Consider the following 16,613-nt stretch of genomic DNA (forward strand, 5'->3'; position numbering starts at 1 on the left):
TTCAGGTTTGTGTTAAATAGTACATTTGTTTCACACACTTAAAAGAAAAAAACAAACAAGCAGGTTGGTCAGTCCTGCTATTATGCTTTTTCTGCTTTTCTGACCTATAAATGTAGTTAAAGTGTTGTATTCTCGTGTTAAACGATGCCAAAGTTTCAGATAATGAGGTTTGCGCATTTGGAAGTGAGTCCTAAAAGAAGTTTGGGATGGCTCAAAACACTTGGTTTCAAAAGGCGTGGTAAAACTGTTCCTTTGTGATGTCACAGAGGAGCAGACTTCATTATATGGTCCATAGTTGGGAAGCACTTTGTGCGTGTGATCAATCGCAGCGGAGTGCGGGCCGTGGGTGTAATAAATGAAAACAGACTATTTTGGCAGGAAGCACAAATCAGAATACAGCTGGAATAGGTGCAGATTCTGGAAAATCTAAAAAGTTTTCGTTATTGCGTATAACTGCTCTATAGGAGACCAGAACTCAATACAAGGGGTCAAAAAATTTGCATAACAGGTCCCCTTTAATTATTTTCCCAGAAGTTGGCAACCCTGCCAGTAAATTTGCTGATTTTATTTGATTATTATTGAATATTTTTTTTGCTGCTGACAAACTGGTGCTCCACACGGGCCAGTAGTTGACAGTAACGTGCAAATGGCAGTTTGCCAACCCACAATACCTCCTAATGAGGAAGAAAGGAGACAAACAGCAAAGAGGAAGAAGCCCGATGTGTGTGAAAAGAGGATGGTACTGGAGTTAATAGTAGTTATTAGTAAAATGGTGAAAATGCGAGGAAATGTGAAAGTTTAAAGTCGATTTCAGTGTGCACCCCTAGATTTTCTGCTTGCACTTCTAAAATTTAAAGTTAAGGGCCACTGTGCTCCAAGTCTGGACCCCTTTCAGGAACTATGTTTTTATAACTTAATAACGTAAACTGCAAAAAATTAAAGTAACTTCAATGAACAAAAAAAAATCTATTAATTATGGTGCATTTTATTTTGTAAAAAATACAACTAAATGAGTTTAGCACCTGGGAGGAAACAAGGTCAATTTGCAGTACACAAATAAACACAGACCACATCAAGCGACAACGGAAGTTCCCATATTCTGATATATTGGCCTTGGTTCCTGGCTATTTCTGCCAGGATGGATCCTGTGTCACTAATCCTTTGGAGGGGTCAGAGGTGTGTGTGTGTGTGTGTGAGAAGTTTGCTGACTTCACTTTTAAATAATCATACAATCATACACACAAATTACGCCATTCCTTCATGTCAAAATATAACACTGAAACAGTACAAAGAGGAGTCTAAGGGATCCGGAACCCCCTTATGATGTGACAACCCCCCCATTGCCACAGAGGTAATAATTAGCTCAGGGCATATCAGTTCTTCCCTCCCCATCTGGCAAGCATTACAGCGTGCAATTTGATTAGAAAAACAACCAAATGATCCTAATTGATCATTCTTTTGTCTGCAGTGACGTTCAGAATCCTGGGCTGAAAATGTCCTGCAATGATGCACTTTATTAGGTACATCTACATAATATTCATTCATTCATTTTCTACCGCTTTTCTTCACAAGGGTCGCGGGGGGTGCTGGAGCCTATCCCAGCTGTCTGCAGGCAAGAGGCGGGGTACACCCTGGACCAGAGGTGGGCAAATATTTAGACTCGTGGGCCACATTAAGTTAATAAAATTGTTTGGGGGGCCAGAATATATATTTAACACAGACACAATATTTTATGCTTATACTTTTCCTTTTATTTTATCTATAAAAGTGTTATACTATCAGCTGTATGTTCCAATGTCACTTTAAACATCAGACCACATCAAACTATGTAATTTAATTTTACAGTTTTGTTGGGTTTTTTTTACTAAATAAGACATCCGACTTGCAGGTCATGTTGCCAGTTTGTATGTTAAAACTTAGAAAGCAACTGGCGGGCCGGATTCAAACACTTGGTGGGCCGCATGTGGCCCCCGGGCCGTAGTTTGCCCACCCATGCCCTGGACTGATGGCCAGCCAATCACAGGGCACATATAGACAAACAACCATTCACACTCACATTCATACCTATGGACAATCAATCAGTCACCAATTAACCTAGCATGTTTTTGGAATGTGGGAGGAAACCAGAGTACCCGGAGAAAACCCACGCATGCACGGGGAGAACATGCAAACTCCACACAAAAATGGCCGAGGGTGGAATTGAACCCTGGTCTCCTAGCTGTGAGGTCTGTGCGCTAACCACTCGACCACCGTGCCGCCCATCTACATAATATGAAAACACAAAAATCCTTTAAAATGATAATAAAGCCGTTTTGGTCGTCATAGGGGTTGCAAGTGTATCGTACTTACGGAGAAAGTGATTTGTGACACCCATGTGCTTGCCCGTCGCAATCTGTCAAAAATTGGTAGCTTTGAGATCGTAAGTGCGGGGTGCGGGTTAGGTGCGCTTCATGTAAGGCTGTCGTATGTTTGACCTACTGGGAAGAGCTGCCCGCCATAGGCACATTATTTATTGATCTGTTCTGTACAGGTTGAACTGAATACAGAAACCGGGAAAATGCAACAAAATGTAGAGCTGTGAAGCATACTTCAAATATTCAAGAGTCAAACGTTGTGTATGATAAATGTTGTGTATGATAAATTCTGCATTTGAAGTACTCCCTGCTGCTCACCCTGTCACTGCTTCTCAATATTACTGCACATCTGCCAACATGTATGAATTAGTCGTACTTTGACTCTTAAATAAAACTTGTATTCATCACCTCTATCCATAATGTTGCATATTTGACTTTCAAGTTGAGTCAGTACAGTAAAGATAAATATATAGATATCATTTTTTTCTCCCCCAGGAGAACCACTGGCCGAGTGTGAGTGCATCCTTTGAGGCGGGCTGTTGAATGTTCTGAACTCCTGTTTCTATATCAGTATTGCGCTCATCCAATAGCCACAGTGGACAGTAGTGAAAGCCATGTTGGTCTTAGTTAGACAGCAAACAGATCATATTTAATGGCCCTTTCATTTAAGGTAGCAAAGTAAGATCATCAAAATGTTACAAACTGTACCTAATTTTGATAAACATCTTGCTGTATGAATATAAAAAATGCCTGATATAAAAGTTACCATAAAAGGCACCTGCATTTCATTTCATCAGAATGTCTAAAATTCACAGATGGGGAAATCATTCATAAATCATCTTTAAAAAGTAGGTTTTCTTGTCTCTGTGAAAGTTCCCGACCTCTACAAAAAAACCACATTGATCCCTTGAGAAGCTGCTCGCTCTGAGAAATAAAACTCCAAACGTTGTTTGGTTTGTCTGCGCCTCCATCTGCGTGTCAGACGTACTCTCTTAAGGCTTCCTGAGTCACTGCTGGGTTCTGCAATCTGGCTCCAAATACACACACACACACACAGACACACATATAAAATACACACACACCAAGTCAAGCAAACACACCTTGTTTGTGACCTCTGCCAACACCCACGTTCAACCTATCTTTGGTTTAGAGACAAGACGTACACTTGCACATAAATCCACACATCTCTCGGTAGCTGCAGAAATGAGAATAGATGCCCATTCAACACAAGCTGCCACCTACAGCCACCCACAATGTGCACTAATTCACACTCGCGCTACACACACACACTGCTCCCGCTCCAGAGTGTGACATCCTCTTGCATCATGTGCCTCCGAATGCTGCAGAGGAACAGCTAAACAAGCCGTGACCGTGACGGCTCTAACATTGAGGTGGCGTTACTCAAGGCTCGCACAAAGTCAAAGACATTTGTGACAGCGCTCCAGATAGCGCTTGTTTGCAAGCAACAATGGGTTTTGATGTAACCGCGAGAAAGATACCTCACAAACAATACCAACAGTATCAATACATGATGTTGCAACATGAACGGGTGACCTCCCTAGACTAGTGAATGCAGCATTGGGGTTAATGGCTGTGCAGCTAAAATAGACTGTTACCAGCGCAGGAGGGGGAGTGTTGTAGTAATGGTCACAAGAACTACTGAAAGATAATATTCAATAAGTCTTTTATGTGCTGTAGCCAGGGAGAAAAGGGGGGGGGGGATCGATAACGGTTTGAGGTGAACAGAGTGCGATAACTTATTATCATCCAAAGCAGACAAAGCAGCACCACATTACCGTCAATGGTGACTGGCGAATATCCAATTAAAACCTCCTAAGTCTGCTTTTTAAACTTTTTTTCAGCATGTTGAGCTAAAAAGAGTTAAACCAGGAATAAAAGCAAAATAAAATACTTGATCATTGTTTTGTTTTAAACAATTATGTCCAAGGACCGACTGTTGTTACCATGTTTTGACACAAACAAACGCCGACATTAGATAACAATATTTTAAACAGATGAGTCAAATTCAGGCAGTTCTTAATTCTGATGCTTTTAAGAGGCAGAGTCATAAAGATTTGCATGATTTCAATTGTTGTGTGACTTTGGAAGATCCCTTCACTGTTGCTAACAGAGACATGGACTGCAAATGAATAAACTTGCCTAGCTATAGCCGTAGTTCCCGTCCTTTATTTACACCGATTTTCCACATCAGCAAGCATCCTGAAACCTTCGATTCCATTGTCATGAAGCAGTCGTTATTTTTTGTTTGACTCTGATTTCTCCGAGTACTCCGGTTTCCTCCCACATTCCAAAAGCATGCTAGGTTAATTGGCGACTCCAAATTGTCCATAGGTATGAATGTGAGTGTGAATGGTTGTTTGTCTATATGTGCCCTGTGATTGGCTGGCGACCAGTCCAGGGTGTACCCCGCCTCTCGCCCGAGGACAGCTGGGATAGGATCCAGCACCCCCTGCGACCCTCGTGAGGATATCCATCAAAATAAGTCTTCATTATAGACACACATATGTCCTTGTTAAACATTCGTCTATGTTGCTAAAATAACATTGTTTTTTATTTGGAATATTTTATGACAAAACATTTTTTTTTCTCTGTCCTCAAAAAAAAGCAATAATGTAGGACATGCTGTTGTCAGTAGTGGTAGTGGTTTTTGAAGTCAAAATGAAATACCTCTTTTTCAGGAGATGCAGTTGGGAGTACCAGCAGGATTACAATAACCTGCATGCCTCCCACCCACCACCCACATACCTCCGTTACTCTATATGGATTGTTAGTTCACTCCTGCCCTAATGGGGGTTTCTTTCAGAAGCCTTTTATCCCCCCCAGGCTATGATGGTGCATATGTGTACACAGGCTGGTGCTCTAACATGTAATGTACGGTATGTCTTAATGTCTGCCCCTTCCTCCCCCTTCCAAACCCCCTGGCCCAGCATATGTACTTTGTACATACAATTTCCACAATGGCCTGCCCACTGAGTGCATCGCAGCACACGTGCATAAACATGCTCTCTAAAGGCCGGCCTAGATGTTTTTACTACACGGGTGCAATTGCGGCAACAGCGACGCATCAATGCACAGAGTTCCAGGAATGGCTGTCAGCAACTCACATGTTAGTTTGCGCTGATTTTAATGGGGTGATACTGACCCTGATAGTGATACTATATGCATCAAGCTGTTATGGAGCCAAGGTTGTTTTTAGGTCTAGTATATGACAAGAGCAGTCTTCTGTTTGCTAAAGACCTACAGCAAAACGCACTAGTCAAACGATATTCTATATAACAGGCATGATAGAAGTTTGGGAAGGCTCTGATTCCCCGCCCTCCTCCAAGTGCTGCTATTCCGTTTACGGGTGAAAGGACAAGCTAAATTTGTTTACAACTCCTAACGAGGCAAACATCAGGCAGAAGTGGTTGGAGTTCCTCATTCCCTACCAGCAAAAGAAAAATGTTTAACCTGTCAACGGCATTTCACACTGGAATGTTTCGCGAACATGGGCCAGCTAAAGCTAAAGCTACTTACCATTCAGAGAAATCTTGAAGTAACCTCTTTTCTTGAGAAACTATTTAGACTGTCCAGTCTCTACTTCCAGATTGGATTTGAAATCCAACCCATTAGGCTGTATGTTAAAAAGATAAATTGCTGTTTATTATCAACTCCTATGAAGTTGGGTTTGGCAGCTATGCGGAAGTCCTCGTGAGCACGAGGGAGTGTAACCAACCACAGCAGAGTGGGCGTTCCTGCAGGCGGGCTGCGGGTGGAATAAATTAAAAGACTGTTTTCACAGGATGCACAAAATCCAAAGAAATACAGCTGGAATAGGTGCAGATTCTTGAAGATCTAGAAAGCTTTCTATGCTGGTTATCATACGTTGCTGCTCTATACGAGAGCAACTCAATACAGTGGGCCAAAAAATTAGCACAATTAGTCCCCTTTAGAAATCTGCTGCAAACTCTCCAAGTATTGAACTAATGGCATTCACTCTATATTCTACTCCAGTCAAAAAACGACAAGAATGCTGTGACAAAAAATTGTTCAAGATCCCTTCATGACACTGGTTCTCTTTTATTTTCTGTCATTCCACCAAACGCACCCCCTAGTTTGAAATACTGTTGAGAAACTGATATCTATGTATTTATTTTTACTGTATGTACAGACTGGACTCTGTACCAGGAAACCAGGAAAATGCTGTGAAGCATACAAGCGTATTCAAGAGTCAAACTGCATGTTGAGTACGATATATTTGTACATGTTGGTAGATGTGCGGTAACACTGAAAGTACAACAGTTCACAGCGGCCCCCCAGGGAAGTTGGCCCCACCATATGAGAAGCACTGTTCTATACTATGACATGAGCACTCTGCTGGTTTTAATGACCTACTGCAGAAACCCTAGTCAAAGATCCTCTATATGACAGGCTGCCATTTTTAAGGACCTACTGCAAAAAATTATCGACCAGTACCTCGCCTCTCGCCAAAAACTCCAGCATTCCTGCGACTCGAGTAAGGATAAGCAGCATAGAAAATGGATGGATGGATGGATGCAGAAATGATAATCAAACATCCTGTATATCAGAAAGGTGCTCTGCTTTTTTCAGAATCTGCTTAGTCCCACTCCACGGTTTGAGCAAACTTGATGTCATTCAGGGGCTAGATGCTCAAGTATCTGATAGAAGTAAATCCAGCCTCAAAATAACAAACCAATTAAAAAAGTCAAACACATCAAGCGTGCATATTTTCTCCCCTCAGTGTGACCTGTTCCAATGCCACTTGATTATTAAGCTTTATCTCTATGTTTACAACATTTAGTCATTGGCTTTTGACATCAAAAGCTTCATGACTTTTTTAATTTGAGAGCATGGTGCTGATACCTGGAGAAGGCTGGTGTTCACACCCTGGGAGTTATGGTCCATTGCGGGAAGTCGTTCATGTCGAAGCCAAAAGAACTTTGTAGAATGCCAGCGCTACCTAAATGGATTCCACATGTTGTTGACATAATTTCCTCTCTTTAAGAGTTGACTCAAGAGATACACACACGGGCAGCATCCTAACCTCAGGCGTGGTGCGAGTTTAGGCGAGGTCCTATCAGTTCAGTACATGCATGGTTAAAAAAAATACTGGACCATTCTTGATCTACCCCCCCCCCCCTACATTTCTCCTCCCTTGTTAGCAAACCATATTTGGGCAGACACTTAGAATCATGGCCACAGATAGACAGGCCCTACATTGGCATGCCTTTCCATCCTCGCCATGGAAACATGCGAAAGCAGCCTTAAATCAGATGATGGGAGCAGCTTTTCCTATGCCAGTCACTTTCCGGTAAGGCTGTGACAAGTTTTTCACTAAAGCGGCAACAAAAAGACACAGTGACTCCCTTGATGTGTTTTATTTCCTCTCAAATCTTTAACATGCTTAATTGTAATAATTACAAATCAGAAATTCCCATTGACAAGCTGTAATCTCCTTTTGTTAGCATGCAGCTTTTGGGGGGGACAGATCAGCAGTGTTTATAGACTAATCAGTCGCAGCGTTGCACAACACTTTTACATGCTCAGTCACACAGCACACATGCTGCGCAACTCCGTGTGCGCCCTTAACTCGATTTTGGTAAACAAACACGGGCTGGACACCGGGGGGGTCAAAGGTTGAATCCGCAAAAAAGAAAACACAAAAGGGAACATTTTGTCACCATCTGACAGGACGAAGTGAGCGTACATGCGGAGCTGGGCTGGCACAATCTCACAAAATAAAAGTTAATGATTGTATCTTGAACAGAAAAATGGCTTGTTGTATTTCTTTTTGTATGCTTGACACTTTTGCAGCTTTTTGGCCTTGGCCCAGTTATTAGGTTTAGCTTTCACAAATGACATTTGTGGCGTCGTCTATTGGTTGTGGTCGAAATGTTGTGTAAGACATACTATACTATTATCCTCAAAGTTTTTTGACATTTGTTGCTGGGTGCTCAGTCGCAACCATGCATCTGCAAATATACACTCATAACAACCAATGACTGTATTTGACATCCCATATTTTAGATCAGGGGTCTCAAACACGAGGCCCCCGCCTTGATATGAAAGTTTAATGTTAGTGCGGCCCGCGCAAGTTTGATATGGATGCTGTATGGTATCATGTACCCAGAAAAAAATATTACGTTTGATTAATGTTCATGTTAAAGGTTAAATAACTGTTAATAGTTATCCTCCCTATCCGTGTGGAAGTGGTAAGTTTTTGGCTTTTTAAGTTTAAAGGAAATAACTCGGAGGCTACCATTTAGGTCGCTAGCTTTCTAGTTTGCGAGTTAGATGTGTCTCAAGACCCTGCAGTTGCGCAATATGTTGTAAATAAAAAGAGTATAAATGTGACTATAGTCGTGTTTTGTCATGTCTACAGGGCTCTAATAATGCTTTGTTCATTTTAATCTGAAAAAAATATTTTTTTTAATAAATGTGTAAAAATTTGTGTTTTTTGTTTTTTTTTTGGAAAAAGACCCTAGCTCCAGTGGCCCCCAGGTAAATTTGGGTTTGAGACCCCTGTTTTAGATGCTTCTCTGCTTTAAGGTAGACACATTTCCTGACAACTGCCAATGCAAACCGCATATCTTCTTTACTATTCTTTGACTTAAAGTCGTAACAAGAGAGCGGCGGTCTTCCTTGCTAACCAATATCGATACACCTCATTGCACACAGCCCGAATCAATCATATAGCAGTCCATCAATACAGCAGCAGTTAACCCAGCTGATTAGGGCTAATACTGGGAATTTCACATCTCCACTGAAGACAAAAGGTGATCCCATGTAGCAAAAGTACAAGGACCAAGAGGACCACCACTTCCTGATGGACTCTGTCTGTCAGCATGCGTCCAATTTGTGTGTCCAAACAAGGCGCAGGGTGATTAAATGTCCTGGATGGTGGAGTGTTGATGGACAGATAGAGTCTATCCATCGGTGATTGCCTTTTTAATTGACTCCCCCCACAACCACCTCCACCATCAGCAGCACCACCTGAGCTGATCGCAATCATAAGCCTGTGGACCGTGAGAGTAGTGGGTTGGGGGGGGGGGGGGGTTGAAGTGCAATACGACGGAGGGATTACGACTGGAAATGTATCACATCATTCTGTTTACGATGTGCTGCAGTACAGACCACAACAAAGCAGCAAAACCACAACCTCCAAGAAATGTAACCAATGCTTAAAGCACGTTCATCTCATTATTTTTGCCGTCAAAAATAACATTGAAAAGCATATTTCCTGTGCTAGATGTGCGTGTGGAAGTTACAGTTCATTCCAACGCTTTCTCAATTGTTATGGCCCAATTCTGAATAAACTTCTGTTTTATGTTATATATCTATTTTTAATGTATATTTTTCATTGTGTTGAAGGTTTTTGCTGGAACACTCAAAGAGTAAGCTTGTTCACATGTTCAAAAGACATCATTTCCGTGTCAGATGCTTCAGCATTTTGGCAGATTTCAAAGGATAATTGCTGCCCTGCAAATGGAAATAAAAAGTAAAAAAATCCACAAGATTTTTAACCATCAATTCACGTGTTCCTAATAATATTCTCTATACTAGTCAGCCTAGTTCTAGGTTACTTAAGTGTTTATTCGTAACTGCTTGGTCTTGTGTTTTGCAGTGTGCATAGCTGTAAGTGTTACATACTGACAATTTTTAAAAAAAAACATAATTTGTGGCCAATTTTGTGTGTGTGTGTGTGTGTTATATAATAGTCATTGTAACACATTATCAGTAAATGTTATTATTGTGTTATTGTTGTGAATTTATCAGTTACTTTGCTGCAAGTTTGTGGCTGCATTTGTTTGAATTTGGTATCTGGAACATGACGCCATAGCCAAGAGGGCTGTGGTTCAGAAGAGAGTGTCAAAAATATGTAAAAATCACAACTTCATTTCAATCCTATTTCATAGGTGTTTATTTATCTATGACAACAGTATAACCAAAATGTGTCAATAAGTTTGTACTTTCATTTTGTCACTGATTATTCAAATGTATTTTGGTGTCATGAACACTTTGAAAGGTCCACTCTACAGTAGTCTTTTTTTATTGACGCCTATAAATAGTATGTCTGTGCATGACATCAGCAACCTTGTGTACTTGTGTGCTTTATTGTGAAGTCACCTTAACCTTATGAAGTCCAGCTGCTGTTGTGCACGAACAGGGATAACCGACTCGCAACCAAATCAAGCCCAAAAATGACATCAGACCAGCCCGCGGGTTTAGTCCAAAACCTTTGAGCGATGAACGGTTCTGCAACAGATTCCTAAAAAAAACACCAGAGCATTGTCATATCGAATATATTTGACAAGCACTATTTTACAACATACAGCAACCTGTCACACAGAAGATCTTTAACTCATGTATTTGCAGTAGGTTCCTAAACCCACAAGGAGGCTCCTGTCATGTAGAAATCTTTGACGAGCATTTTTGGCAGCAGGTCCTTAATAACAGCTGTCGTATAGCGGACCTTTGACGAGCATCTTTCTGAAAAACAGCAGCGCTGTCCTGTCATACTAACGTTTCTGGCAGCACCTCCTTAAAAACAGCAGCCTGTCATATCAACCAAAGGTTCTCTCAACTGGTTTGGCTGCAGGACCCACCCAGCAAACAGTTGAGAAGCTCTGATATAGACGATCTACGACTGCAGTAAGTCCTTGTAAACCACAGACTATAATACAAAGGATCTTTGACTCACATTTTGGCAGTTAATTTAGTACATTAGCGTTGTGTTAGAGTACTCGAGTGTCCCGACCATAACAGGACACTTTATTAGGTACACCTGCATACTCCACCTTATCTATCCGGGTAAAAAAAAAACTTACTCTCGGGGGCAAAAAAGTTCCTCCTAACCACTTGGTACTTTTTCAGACTTTCCAGGTTGAACACCACCATGCCACCATCATGTAGTTTCATGTAGCTATGAGACGGCGTTTCAAAACAACCCAGTCTATGGAAGAATAGCTGACAAAATGGTGGCTCTACAGCAAATGTAGGATACACATCCAGACAAATTTGTGTACTGCTGAACCAAACGTAAGCAATATTACAGTCGTAGGGGGGGGGTCCAACTACTGTAACACTGTACTAACAAGCCATACGGCCACCAACTCAGCTGCTGCGACAAAGTACGAGCTTGCTGCCTAAGGATGTGTGTGGAAATAGAGGAAAGCAGTAAACAAATAACAGTAGTCAGTGACATGCCATTCGTTAAGAAGCTACAATTGAATGTTGTTGTGAGCTCAACGCTGATATTTATTATTTATGTATTATTATTTACAGATGAAATGAACCATAAGGACTTATATGACCCTCACAAGATCATTCATTGAGAGGACGTCTTTCTTACTGCGATGGACACTGTGTTTACTGACACTTTGCAACTATAAAATATAATACATAACCCAGGGTATTATTAAGATGATTAAGATGTGAAAGCGCTTAATATGACGATCGAACAACTACAAAACAACACATTTCCGATCTTCATATTAAAAGTGCTGCACATTACATTTTGTTTGAATGTACAGAACAAAAGTCTCGGAAAAATACCTTCCAATAACGTTACACACAAAATGAATGCAGACTTTAGTACGAGCCTGGAGTTTGTTTTCCAGAGAGAAGATCATCAGACAGTTTGTTGCCAATGTGCCAATGCGCTAAGATGAATTAAATTGACATTGAATAAATCCGAACACAAGTACACAAAATAACGTCATCAAACCTCACCTTTATGCATTCACGCTAAGCTCCAGATTGGGGATCAATGACAAATATGTAAGTCTATTTGTGGCAGTATTGGAAAAACTTTCACTGCGTCTCAAAGCACACAAATATGGCGCATTCAAGGACGGCTGGGAATAAATGCTCAGCAAAACAATGAAACAAAATGACATAAACAAGTAACTTTCTACCAGTGTTATTCTATCAATAAAATTATATCCTTTATGTCCAAAATTGAATTTCATAAAATCGAATGTAGTTCTCCCCGTGCATGCGTGGGTTTTCTCCGGGTACTCCGGTTTCCTCCCCTAATAATGATTTCACCACAGAACGGTACCATTGATGACAAAAAATGTGATTATAACCATAGAACAGAAAATGGAACATTATTATTTTTTATTATTTTAGCATTTGACCGCTACAACAGTCAATTTATATATGTACTTAAACTATAATACAGAGTGTTATGTAACAACAGCGGGCGGCACGGCGGTCGAGTGGTTAGCGCGCAGACCTCACAGCTAGGAGACCAGGGTTCAATTCCATCTCTGTATGGATTTTGCATGTCCTCTCCGGGTACTCCGGCTTCCTCCCACATTCCAAAAACATGCTAGGTTAATTGGCGACTCCAAATTGTCCATAGGTATGAATGTGAGTGTGAATGGTTGTTTGTCTATATGTGCCCTGTGATTGGCTGGCGACCAGCCTCTCGCCTGAAGATAGGGGATAGGCTCCAGCACTGCCCACAACTCTTGTGAGGATAAGCGGTAAAAAATGAATGAATGAAAATCGAATGTAGTTATAAAGCTATTATTAAAATCTGTATTTTTTATTATTGCTCTTGAACGTTCTCTATGTACGGTTTCGGCCCTGCCCACGGACCAGTACCAGGCCGCGGTACCAGTGGCTGGGGACCCCTGCTATAATTCTTCTCTAATTCTTATGAGGGAAAACTGTCACAATCACAATAACAAACATTATTGATAAAGCACTTGAAGCGGAGAGTTTTTCCAGGGTGTACCTAATGTTGTGGCCAGTGAGTGAACGCTGTACTGATTAGGTAATATCATGCACAGGAAGATTTGAATGGATTTAAGCGTCAGTTCAATTGGACACTAATAATCTCACTCGTTGAACATCAGTAAGCGACAGGGGTCTCATTTGCACACTTTACTTTTTTTTTTTTTTTAAACACACACACAGCTGTCACACAGTTCCAGCCAAGACAAGGCAGGGCCTCTCTCAGCAAGGTAAAGTCACAGAGGTCAGTGCTCAGTTTCCACATCAAGCCCAGGCGGCCCACCCTCCTCCTCCTCCACCTCCCTCACTACATTTACAAATGCCTTTGCTGTCAGCTTTGCCCGGTCCCCTTGTAATTGAAAATAACAGCCAAGGGCCAGCCCCCCGGCCACTCTCTCTCCTCCACCCCAAGCCTAGTGGCCTCCCTGACAGCTCCCCATCAATACCAATGACTATTGCCCTGGAAGTGAGAGTGCTTGACGATGACATCCAAGACACCAGCCACTGCAACACTGCCTCCCACGCACGCACACACACACACACACACACAAACACATATCCGACCACCTCCTCTCCTAGTGTCCTTCCTCCCCAAGCTACCCGAGCCTCCCTAATGTTTAACCCGTTGCTAACAGCTCCCCCGTCTCTAAGCTTACCACAGCAAACAAGCCTTTTTGCAAACACGCACAATGCAACAACTCTCTCGCACACACACACGGACACACGCACACACTTGCTCGTTCACTCCGCAACTCTTCAGACAAGCTGGCAAACTTTCCCCCAAGTTGAGTGTAACAGTCTTCCCAAGTTTAAACAACTTGACATTTCAACATGTCTCCGGAAACAGGTGAGTTGTCATCAGTAATACATGAACACATGCAACAAAATGAAGCACAGAGAAAGGAAATAAAGACACATGAATGTGCACACAGACCTTGTCAGAAGCTGCAGAGCCGTGGAGACTGTTGCCTTTCCACGGTCTCCTTTCCCCCTCTCCTATCTGTGAGTATGGACGCGACCGAGTGTATGTGTGTGTGTGAATGTGTGCGTGTGTGTGTGTGTGTGTGCGTGTAGCTCCCTCCCCTTCTGCCTCTCAGCTGCTGCGCGCAGGCAGGCAGGCAGCTCTCAGGAAATGAATGGGGAGCTCTGCACGGGGTTGTGTTGTACTTGCAAATGACTTAACCCCCCCAGCATCACATGATCCGCTCCAATGTAGGCTGGCCCGATGGGTGGAGGCTTCATAAACGCACAGGGAGCGAGAGAGAGGGTGAAAAAAGAAAAAGAAAACAGGGAAGACAATACACTTGAATACGTTTTAACAGCGTGCATCGAATTACACCCCCGCCTCGCCGCATCTACCGCACCAAGAAGGGGTGTTCCGGCGAGTCCAGTCCGGGTGGCCTACCTCTCCCTGAGTGCGTCAAGTGGACGGCCGTGAGCACGATATCAAAGGAGAACAATACCATGTAAACATTATTTAAAAGCAAATGTTTGAAATGTATGTTTTCACACATTTCCTTTGAGTTTAGGTCACTGTGTTTTTGTTTGCATGCCAACACTCGTCCCCATTTTATGACGTCACAGAACAACGTTAGCTCCTAGGAAGCTTTCAGATGTATTTTTAATGTGTATTTTAGAAGGCAAAAAATGCTAGGTTATGACAACAAAGCATTCTTAAACATTCGGGTGTGGGTCTTCAAGGTTTGAATTACAAGTTACTGCGATTTTAGGGAAGATGGCTGGCGTAGATTTTCAATTGGTTTTTAATGTGTGCTATCGCCACCTTCAGTTTTGGAGTGGAATAGTCACTTAGTGGAAAAGTCAAAACAATTCCATTCTGGGGTAAGGACAAATACAGTAAAATCCGAAACTACATAAAATTGGCATTCACAAGCTTTAAAGTGTTGGCCAAAGCAAAATGAAGCACTCAAACCCGCTGACCATCAGCCAATCGGAAGCCTGAAGAAAACCATATAGAGAAAAGGCACCATAATATTAGAGCATCTAAACAAACACTGCTGGAGTAACAATATGGTGGTTGATCAACAAGCTTCTTATTACAAATAAATAGCTACTGTCGGCAATAATCACGCCAAAACACATCAACATAACAACAGTGGCTATTCTTGACTGATGCCAACACCCACGCCCCACTTCTGGTGCATTCAGGCCAACCCAGAAGAGTCAAACAACACACAACTACACAAATATGTGTAATATGTGTAACTTCAGGGTCGCTACAATACATTACCAATACATAGAAAAACAAACAAAAAATCACACTTACAAATCAACAACACACTTAAGAATCAGTCAGTTTAATGTGTTAAGTGACCTAAGCAAATAATGAAATCAACTGAAAAACAACAAAACATAATACAAAACATAATACAAAAATATATTTTTGAAAAGACCCTATTTATGTAGATTTGAATGTGTTAAAAAAATTGTCCAATATAATAATAATTCATTATTTCATATAATTTATGTGTATTATTATACATAATATGTTTACTGTTTACATTTTATTAAGGTTAATAAATATTCAAATACAACAAAAGAGTGTTAATACTGAAGACCAGGCTTAGATTGCACAGTGGAACAATTCGACATGACTGCTTTTATTCAAGTGCATTAGGGATAGCGCCTGATCCTACTGCATTCTCGTCCCTCTCGGGTGTTTCCTGTCTGGATGAAAGAATGCAAGACTCACAGGCGCTCACACACATACAGGGGTCCCCTCTTGGGAGCTCTAATTAAGGTAAGGGCAACAGGACTCATCTGCATGGCCGATGGAAGGAGCGTAACAGGAGTTTTAGGAGCACCGTGATTGGCTTGGAGAAGAAAGGATGATAGAGATACTCGTCACAGTACAGTGAGGCCCGGCCATTTAATATTCCTCCTGTTTCACCTCAGATAGCGAGAGCCTTGTGTCCGCCTGTCTGTTTGCAGGATAAAATGGTTGGGTGGAGATGAGAGGATGGAGGGAAAGACAGACAAGATGAATAGGGTATTGGGTGCGCTCAATGGAAGGGTGGCTCAGCTTTGAAATGAGAGGGGAGTGACTGCGTGCGCCCAATGGAGACTGTGTGAATGGATGGATGGATGGATGGATGGATGGCTAGATGGAGAGTTATAGTTGTTGATTTAATGGGATGTAATTGCACAACACCAAACCATTGGTATGCTTATTCTTGAAGAAAAAAGTAAATTTCGTTTGTATTCTTTAAAAATGGTCGCATTACACAATTTGAGAAGGTTTTGTGTCTACTTTATGGACACCACTCACCAACATCACCCACCTAAAAATACTACAAAACACAGCAAGCAGCAAGAGGGAATGGCTGTCGACCGACAAGCAGCAGAAGCATAATCATCAAGATCATTATTTGTCTTAAATTATTATCTCATATTAAATTTTAAGTAATTAATTTTATTTTCTTCCAAGCAAGCCACCTCGCGGGATGAAATTTGCGGTCGCTTGTTCGATAC

General features: G+C 41.6%; 1 protein-coding gene across 3 annotated transcripts in view; it reads right to left on the reverse strand.

Annotated features, from left to right (window-relative positions):
* Positions 1-14,608, reverse strand: part of klf12b (Kruppel like factor 12b) — a 45,094-nt gene extending 30,486 nt beyond the window's left edge. Inside the window, exons 1-2 of one of the 3 annotated variants that reach the window (XM_058081463.2) lie at positions 14,486-14,608; positions 14,056-14,357 (exon numbers count right to left, since the gene is read on the reverse strand). The gene's annotated coding sequence lies outside the window, so the exon portion shown is untranslated. Of the gene's footprint in view, positions 1-7,419; positions 7,458-14,055; positions 14,358-14,485 lie in introns of those variants that run through there. The other 2 variants (XM_058081467.2, XM_058081466.2) reach the window with 2 other exon arrangements.
* Positions 14,609-16,613: the final 2,005 nt, after the last annotated feature.

Source organism: Doryrhamphus excisus, linkage group LG12 (genome assembly GCF_037039965.1).
Source record: "Doryrhamphus excisus strain RoL-2023G ecotype Guam linkage group LG12, RoL_Dexc_Guam_v1.1, whole genome shotgun sequence".
In the NCBI taxonomy this organism is placed as follows: domain Eukaryota; kingdom Metazoa; phylum Chordata; class Actinopteri; order Syngnathiformes; family Syngnathidae; genus Doryrhamphus; species Doryrhamphus excisus.